This window comes from Coenobita brevimanus, chromosome 65, assembly GCF_032717465.1.
Source record: "Coenobita brevimanus isolate Jiangsu-jjx chromosome 65, ASM3271746v2, whole genome shotgun sequence".
Lineage (NCBI taxonomy): Eukaryota > Metazoa > Arthropoda > Malacostraca > Decapoda > Coenobitidae > Coenobita > Coenobita brevimanus.
This window is the reverse complement of record NC_137018.1, coordinates 13,462,273-13,471,616: the sequence shown is the minus strand read 5'-3', so window position 1 is coordinate 13,471,616 and position 9,344 is coordinate 13,462,273.

Sequence of the window (9,344 nt, the reverse complement as noted above, 5' to 3'; positions counted from 1 at the left end):
AACTAGAGGTGCAACCTTTTCGGTCTGATTACACTTCCCCACAACTTGACAGGTGTGACAAGACTTACAATACCAGGAAACATCCCTGAAGATACCTGGCCAGTAGAAGTGTTTCAAAATGCGTGCCACAGTCTTCCTCACTCCAAGGTGTCCTGCCAAACTGGAATCATGAGCCACTCTAAAGATATCCTGCCTACAAACACGAGGGATGACAACTTGATGTACAACCTCTCATTCACAGTCGGCTGATGCTGCTGGGGGTCTCCACTTCCTCATAAGTACTCCTGACTTTATATAATAACAAGTAGAAGCACCAGCTGACTCTTCCTCACTGCAAGCAGTTAGCTAGACCTTTCAACTCAGGGTCAGCAACCTGCAACTCAACCAACTCTTGACGAGACAAATTATCAATACTACGCAGTACTGCCTCATCTGGTGAGCGGTCCAAATTAGCAAGAAAAATGTCAGCTAGGATAACATCATCATCATCATCATCCTCTAAATCACCAGTAACATTAGACTTAGCCCTAGTGACAGCACATGCAGGGAACACATCAGGGACATCACAATCCTGGGTCGCAGCCACTGGCTCACTAGACAACTGAGGAGCTGGACACACTTGACTACCACCAATATCATTTCCAAGTAAGAAAGTTACACCTGACATTGGGAGTGTCTCAACCAACCCAACCATAACGGAACCATTAACAAAACCAGACTCTAAATTCACTCTGCACAGAGGGACAGAGAATTAATTATTCCCTACACCTTGTAAGATTACAGTTCCATCAGAGGAATTAACATTAGAGCCTAGAACACTGGTCAGCATAAGGGATTGGCAAGCACCTGTATCACGATATATTTGAACTGATTTCCTGTCATTACTGTCCAGAGGACCGACAAAACCATCAGACAGGAAATTAGCACATGAACTCTTGAGAGTGTCACCCACGTTACTGCTCAAAAGACGAGCTCCATCATGAGAATTTAAGTTACCCCTCAAAGCAGGTTCAGTTAACTCAGTTAAAGAATTCTGGGAACTCTCAAGAGTGGACACTAGACCAATTGACTGAATATTTAAAGACTCCTTTTTGTTCACATCACGCTGTCTCCTGAAACATTTCTCCGTAGTATGACCAAGCTTACTACAATAAGTACATTTACTTTTCTGAAATCTAGAGGTGAAGCTGGTATTTACTTCCTGAGAAACATCATCTTTATTCTCTTTCCTGTTACCTGTACTCTGAGTAGAGGCAACGTACTTACTCTCAGCTTTTTCTTTTTCTTTAGAATATCTCTTGTGAGTGAGAACATATTCATCAGCTAAAACTGCAGCATCTGACAAATTATCTATTCTTCTCTCATCAAGATATAGGCTTACATCTTTACTAATACACCTTTTGAAATCCTCCAGCAAAATCATCTGCTTAAATTTATCAAAATCAGGATCCACATTCTTAGAATTTAACCACTGCTCTAACAGATCTTCTTTGATTTTTGCATACGCAACATGAGATTGCTTATCTTGCTTATAAGTTGTCCTAAATTTTACTCTATAGGCTTCAGGAACAAGCTCATAGGCCTTAAGAATCAAGCTCTTAACTACATCATAATTATCAGATTGATCCTGAGGCAAAGATGCATAAGTTACTTGAGCTTTACCAGTGAGAACAGTTTGAAGGAGTACTGGCCAATACTTTTTGAGCCAATTAAAACCTGTAGCTACCCTCTCAAACAACTGAAAATACTTTGTTAAATCAGATTCATTAAAAGGAGGGACAAGTTTAACATTATTAGCCACATCAAAATCATCAAAGCTAGATGATCCAGTTCCACCTTGTTTCATGCGATACTCATGGTCTGCCTGAATCCTAGCAATTTCAACTTGTGCCTCAGCCTCTTTAGCACGAGACTCCGCCTCCTTAGCCTGAGCCTCCTGCAGGGCTAGCTGTAACTTAGCTAATTCAATCTGCGTTTGCTCATTTGGAGGAGTTACATTAAACAAGCTTTCATTAATCATGTCAACAATTTGATCTTTAGAATGATGAGAGCGAACAGCAATTCCCAATCGTTGAGCAACAAGCTTAAGTTCATTCTTTGTTCTGTTTTCTACATCCAACACTGTTTGCACATTTGACAAAAAATCTTTGGCTTCATCAAGTGTAGTAATAGTAGACATCATGAATAAGTAACAGTCACAAAATATCAAGCAATATCCTTATGATAATATCCTGAATATCCTGATGAGAGGTCGTCAAATTTATGTTACGGAACAGAGAAAGATAATGTACACTTTAAGTGAGAATACTAATAATCACTACTGTCCCGTAAAGGTCCAGGTTCAAAATAAAAGAGTTAGATAAAATTACAAGTTAAAGTTTAATGCTCAAACTAACAACAAAACATTCAGGACTCATAAGGATAATGTAATGGCAAAAAACAGGTTAAATATATGGTTAACTGCAATAACCTCTATTAACACGAAATTAGCATGAGTAAATTTATCTAAGTCAGCCCTGATAAAATGAAAATACACTGGGTAATGCTCAGTTAATGCAAGATAAATTATTACAGATACAAAATATTATTAATGATGACTGACGTAAAGAACCTTTACATAAATTACAAAAACCTCACTAGGCCTACAAATTAACAACTTATGCTATACAGTACAAGAACAAAATGCAACAACACTTATACTCAAATTACACAGCTGCTAGATGGTTGGAGACTTCCTGAGCACTCACAATAATAACTGTACAGGGGAGGACAGAGATGTGAACAAAATGAGGAGCAGATCTAAGTGGCAATTAATGTAGAGACTGAGCTCATTATATAGGGGCTGGCAGAGCTTGATACAACTTGTAAGAAGGACGCGCAAATGAAGCCATGGGGAGAAAGAGTTGACAATCCCGCTCTGAACAACAGAAAGGACGACTTACTCTACTATAACGGTAGAAGGGGGGGACTGAGGCAGAACACGCTCGTGATCAAACATGCAGCATACTGTGCGTTAAAATTACACAAAGGATGATGAAATCATAGGCTATGTAACACCTCCCCACAAAGAAAAAGAAATTTACAAAGGAAATTTCTTATTACTCTAAAACAATCTGTCTAAAGTCTAGATAAGCAATCTGCAATAACATTTTCTTTCCCCTTGACATGTTGTATGTCTAATGAATACTCCTGAAGAAGTAGACTCCATCTTGTCAATCTCTGATTTTTATCTTTAAACTTACTAAGGAATTTCAGTGGGTTATGATCGGTATAAATGACTATGGGGTCAAAACCAGAACACAAATAAAATGAAAAATGCTGTAAACCCAAAATCAAGGCCAAAAGCTCTTTCTCAATAGTTGAGTAGTTCTTTGAGGTGGAGTGAACTTCTTACTGTAATAAGATACAGGGTGTTCAATACCCTGATCATCCTCTTGCAGCAAAACAGCCCCAGCTTCTGTATCACTTGCGTCAACAGCCATCTTAAAAGGCTTAGCAAAATTTGGAGTAGCAAGCACTGGCTGACTTAATAGGATAGCTTTAAGTTTGTTGAAAGAGGATTCACAGTTATCGGTCCAGACAAATTTAACTCCCTTTTTCAGTAGGTCTGTAAGTGGTGATACAAGAATAGAAAAGTTAAGAACAAATCTCCTGTAATAACCTACCATTCCCAAAAGTCTTTGTAGCTCTTTCCTACTTTTAGGTCTGGGAAGATCACTTATAACCTGAACCTTAGTTCCTGGTGGTGCAACATGTCCATCACCAATTACATACCCAAGGTACTGAACTTTAGCTTGACCAAACTCACACTTTGATAAATTAGCTACAAGATTAGCATGAACTAAACGCTCAAGAAATTTACTGACATGGCATAGGTGATCTTTCCAGTTGTCACTGAAGATTAATACATCATCAATATAAACGACACACCCTGCCAAACCCTCTGTTACAACATTCATGAGCTTCTGAAATGTGGCTGGTGCCTTCTTCATACCATATGGCATTACAGAACATGCAAAAGTCTTTCCTAGTGTTACAAAACATGAGATCTCCCTAGCACGTTCAGTCATAGGTACTTGCCAGTATCCCTTTAACAAATCAAACTTACTTATGTACCTAGCCTTTCCGATCTTGTCTATGCAATCTTCCACGCGAGGGAGAGGGTAAGTGTCTGTTTTGGTTATCTGATTAACACGTCTGTAGTCGATGCAAAGCCGCTGTGACCCCCCTGGCTTAGGGACCAGAGTGACAGGAGAACTCCACTCACTCTGACAGGGCTCAATCATCTTGTGGTCCAACAGGTAGCCAAGCTCCTTCTGGATGAGAGGAACTTTCACTGGGTTCACACGGTAAGGAGGCAATTTAATTGGCTTTGCGTCTCCAACATCGACATCATGCATCAACACAGTGGTTCTTCCCGGAGTGGCACGGAACACTTGCGGGTACTCCTGCAGTAATGCCGAAAACTCTTGCTTTTCCTCGGGAGGTAGATGAGAAAGCTTAGTCTGGAGATCGTTCATGATATCAGGATTCTTCCCCAAACTATCACTCAGGCTCATACTGCATGGAAGAGCTTCACTTACAGACTCGGGTGGAACAGCTACAGTGCAGACTGGATTATTTTCGTCCCGCCTGTGATATAAATTTAGCATGTTGATGTGACATAGTTGCTTGTTCTTTCTACGATCTGGTGTGGCGATGACATAGTTGACATCACTGAGTTTCTTCTCCACGAAATAAGGACCACTAAACTTGGCCTGAAGAGGTTGCCCATGAACCGGTAGCAGAATCAAAACCTGATCTCCTGGCTGAAAGTGGCGTAACCTGGACTTCTTATCATACCAAGTCTTCATCTTCTCCTGAGCAGCTCCTAAATTCTCTCTCGCCAGCTGTAAAGCAGTGGACAGCCGTTCTTTGAACTTCATCACATACTCCAGCAGGTTGACGTCATCTTCCTCCAAAAGCCAGCATTCCTTGAGTAACTTAAGGGGTCCTCTTACTTCATGGCCAAACAGTAGTTCAAAAGGTGAGAAGCCCAGTGATTCATTTGGAGATTCTCTTGCGGCAAACACAACAAATGGAAGACCTTTATCCCAGTCTTTCTGATGTTCCAAACAGTATTTCTTGAGCATCGATTTGAGTGTTTGATGATATCTCTCCAACGCTCCTTGGGTCTGGGGATGGTAAGCTGAAGACGTGATCTGGGTGATGCCCAACTCTTTCAGAGACTGCTTGAAAACGTTTGACATGAAATTACTTCCCCGGTCTGACTGTACCTCCTTGGGCAGACCAAACATTGTGAAGAACCCTAGCATTTCCTTAACAACGTTCTTTGCTGAGATATTTCTAAGTGGAATGGCTTCAGGATAACGAGTAGCCATATCAATCAGGGTCAACACATAAGAAAATCCTGAAGAAGTCTTAGGAAGAGGGCCCACAATATCCACCAACACACTGGTGAAAGGCGCCTCAAAAGGAGGAATGGGAACTAGAGGTGCAACCTTTTCGGTCTGATTACACTTCCCCACAACTTGACAGGTGTGACAAGACTTACAATACCAGGAAACATCCCTGAAGATACCTGGCCAGTAGAAGTGTTTCAAAATGCGTGCCACAGTCTTCCTCACTCCAAGGTGTCCTGCCAAACTGGAATCATGAGCCACTCTAATGATATCCTGCCTACAAACACGAGGGATGACAACTTGATGTACAACCTCCCATTCACAGTCGGCTGATGCTGCTGGGGGTCTCCACTTCCTCATAAGTACTCCTGACTTTATATAATAACAAGTAGAAGCACCAGCTGACTCTTCCTCACTGCAAGCAGAGTTAGCTAGACCTTTCAACTCAGGGTCAGCAACCTGCAGCTCAACCAACTCTTGACGAGACAAATTATCAACACTACGCAGTACTGCCTCATCTGGTGAGTGGTCCAAATTGGCAAGAAAAGTGTCAGCTAGGATAACATCATCATCATCATTATCCTCTAAATCACCAATAACTTTAGACTTAGCCCTAGTGGCAGCACATGCAGGGAACACATCAGGGACATCACAATCCTGGGTCACAGCCACTGGCTCACTAGACAACTGAGGAGCTGGACACACTTGACTTCCACCAATATCATTTCCAAGTAAGAAAGTTACACCTGACATTGGGAGTGTCTCAACCAACCCAACCATAACGGAACCATTAACAAAACCAGACTCTAAATTCACTCTGCACAGAGGGACAGAGAAGTAATTATTCCCTACAACTTGTAAGATTACAGTTCCATCAGACGTATTAACATTAGAGCCTAGAACACTGGTCAGCATAAGGGATTGGCAAGCACCTGTATCACGATATATTTTAACTGATTTCCTGTCATTACTGTCCAGAGGACCGACAAAACCATCAGACAGGAAATTAGCACATGAACTCTTGAGAGTGTCACCCACGTTACTGCTCAAAAGAGGAGCTCCATCATGAGAATTTAAGTTACCCCTCAAAGCAGGTTCAGTTAACTCAGTTAAAGAATTCTGGGAACTCTCAAGAGTGGACACTAGACCAATTGACTGAATATTTAAAGACTCCTTTTTGTTCACATCACGCTGTCTCCTGAAACATTTCTCCGTAGTATGACCAAGCTTACTACAATAAGTACATTTACTTTTCTGAAATCTAGAGGTGAAGCTGGTATTTACTTCCTGAGAAACATCATCTTTATTCTCTTTCCTGTTACCTGTACTCTGAGTAGAGGCAACGTACTTACTCTCAGCTTTTTCTTTTTCTTTAGAATATCTCTTGTGAGTGAGAACATATTCATCAGCTAAAACTGCAGCATCAGACAAATTATCTATTCTTCTCTCATCAAGATGTAGGCTTACATCTTTACTAATACACCTTTTGAAATCCTCCAGCAAAATCATCTGCTTAAATTTATCAAAATCAGGATCCACATTCTTAGAATTTAACCACTGCTCTAACAGATCTTCTTTGATTTTTGCATACGCAACATGGGATTGCTTATCTTGCTTATAAGTTGTCCTAAATTTTACTCTATGGGCTTCAGGAACAAGCTCATAGGCCTTAAGAATCAAGCTCTTAACTACATCATAATTATCAGATTGATCCTGAGGCAAAGATGCATAAGTTACTTGAGCTTTACCAGTGAGAACAGTTTGAAGGAGTACTGGCCAATACTTTTTGGGCCAATTAAAACCTGTAGCTACCCTCTCAAACAACTGAAAATACTTTGTTAAATCAGATTCATTAAAAGGAGGGACAAGTTTAACATTTTTAGCCACATCAAAATCATCAGAGCTAGATGATCCAGTTCCACCTTGTTTCATGCGATACTCATGGTCTGCCTGAATCCTAGCAATTTCAACTTGTGCCTCAGCCTCTTTAGCACGAGACTCCGCCTCCTTAGCCTGAGCCTCCTGCAGGGCTAGCTGTAACTTAGCTAATTCAATCTGCGTTTGCTCATTTGGAGAAGTTACATTAAACAAGCTTTCATTAATCATGTCAACAATTTGATCTTTAGAATGATGAGAGCGAACAGCAATTCCCAATTGTTGAGCAACAAGCTTAAGTTCATTCTTTGTTCTGTTTTCTACATCCAACACTGTTTGCACATTTGACAAAAATCTTTGGCTTCATCAAGTGTAGTAATAGTAGACATCATGAATAAGTAACAGTCACAAAATATCAAGCAATATCCTTATGATAATATCCTGAATATCCTGATGAGAGGTCGTCAAATTTATGTTACGGAACAGAGAAAGATAATGTACACTTTAAGTGAGAATACTAATAATCACTACTGTCCCGTAAAGGTCCAGGTTCAAAATAAAAGAGTTAGATAAAATTACAAGTTAAAGTTTAATGCTCAAACTAACAACAAAACATTCAGGACTCATAAGGATAATGTAATGGCAAAAAACAGGTTAAATATATGGTTAACTGCAATAACCTCTATTAACACGAAATTAGCATGAGTAAATTTATCTAAGTCAGCCCTGATAAAATGAAAATACACTGGGTAATGCTCAGTTAATGCAAGATAAATTATTACAGATACAAAATATTATTAATGATGACTGACGTAAAGAACCTTTACATAAATTACAAAAACCTCACTAGGCCTACAAATTAACAACTTATGCTATACAGTACAAGAACAAAATGCAACAACACTTATACTCAAATTACACAGCTGCTAGATGGTTGGAGACTTCCTGAGCACTCACAATAATAACTGTACAGGGGAGGACAGAGATGTGAACAAAATGAGGAGCAGATCTAAGTGGCAATTAATGTAGAGACTGAGCTCATTATATAGGGGCCGGCAGAGCTTGATACAACTTGTAAGAAGGACGCGCAAATGAAGCCATGGGGACAAAGAGTTGACAATCCCGCTCTGAACAACAGAAAGGACGACTTACTCTACTGAAGGGGGGGACTGAGGCAGAACACGCTCGTGATCAAAGATGCAGCATACTGTGCGTTAAAATTACACAAAGGATGATGAAATCATAGGCTGTAACAATATATATATATATATATATATATATATATATATATATATATATATATATACACAGCATATATCATGTTACGAGAGTGGTAGAGGAAAAGAGGAAGAAGTGACTAAAGTAGTTCCAGGACACTTGAAATAAGAACTGATTATACTGAGAGCAAGAAGAACTCAAGAAAAAGAAGGAGGTCAATGATGATCTAGGACGAAAAATGAATGCGAACTATTTTGAAAACAGGAAGTTATTCTGGAAAGAGGTGCGGAAATGTAGAAGTGAAAGCGAAAAGAAATGTGATGGTGTGATGGATGTAGGTGGTAGATTATTAACCCATGGGGATGAAGTAAGGACAAGATGGAAAGAATATTTTGAAAGCCTGATGAATGGGAATAGAAAGAGAAGAGCGGCTGTAAATATGATTCATTTGGGGGGTTTGCAGAGAAGGAATGCAGTGCCTGGAGATGTGACACTCGCACAGCTGAAGAGTGCTGTGAAGTGGCTGAAAAATGGGAAACCAGCTGGGGTTGATGAGGTGTATGAAGAGATGATTAAGTCAAATGAAGAGAGTGGAATGAAGTGCTTGTTGGAGATATGTAAGAAGGCATGGATGAGTGAAACTGTGCCAGCAGAGTGGAAAAAGGATGTGATTGTATCCCTGTCCAATAATAAAGGTGAGCAAAGTGAGTCCAAGAATTATCGTGGCATAAGTTTATTGAATATAGCAGGGAAAGTATATGGAAGAAGTATTATAGAGAAAGTAAGAGAGATATCAGAAGTCCTGGTGAGTGATGAACAGGGTGGCATTAGAAGTGGGAGAGGATGTGT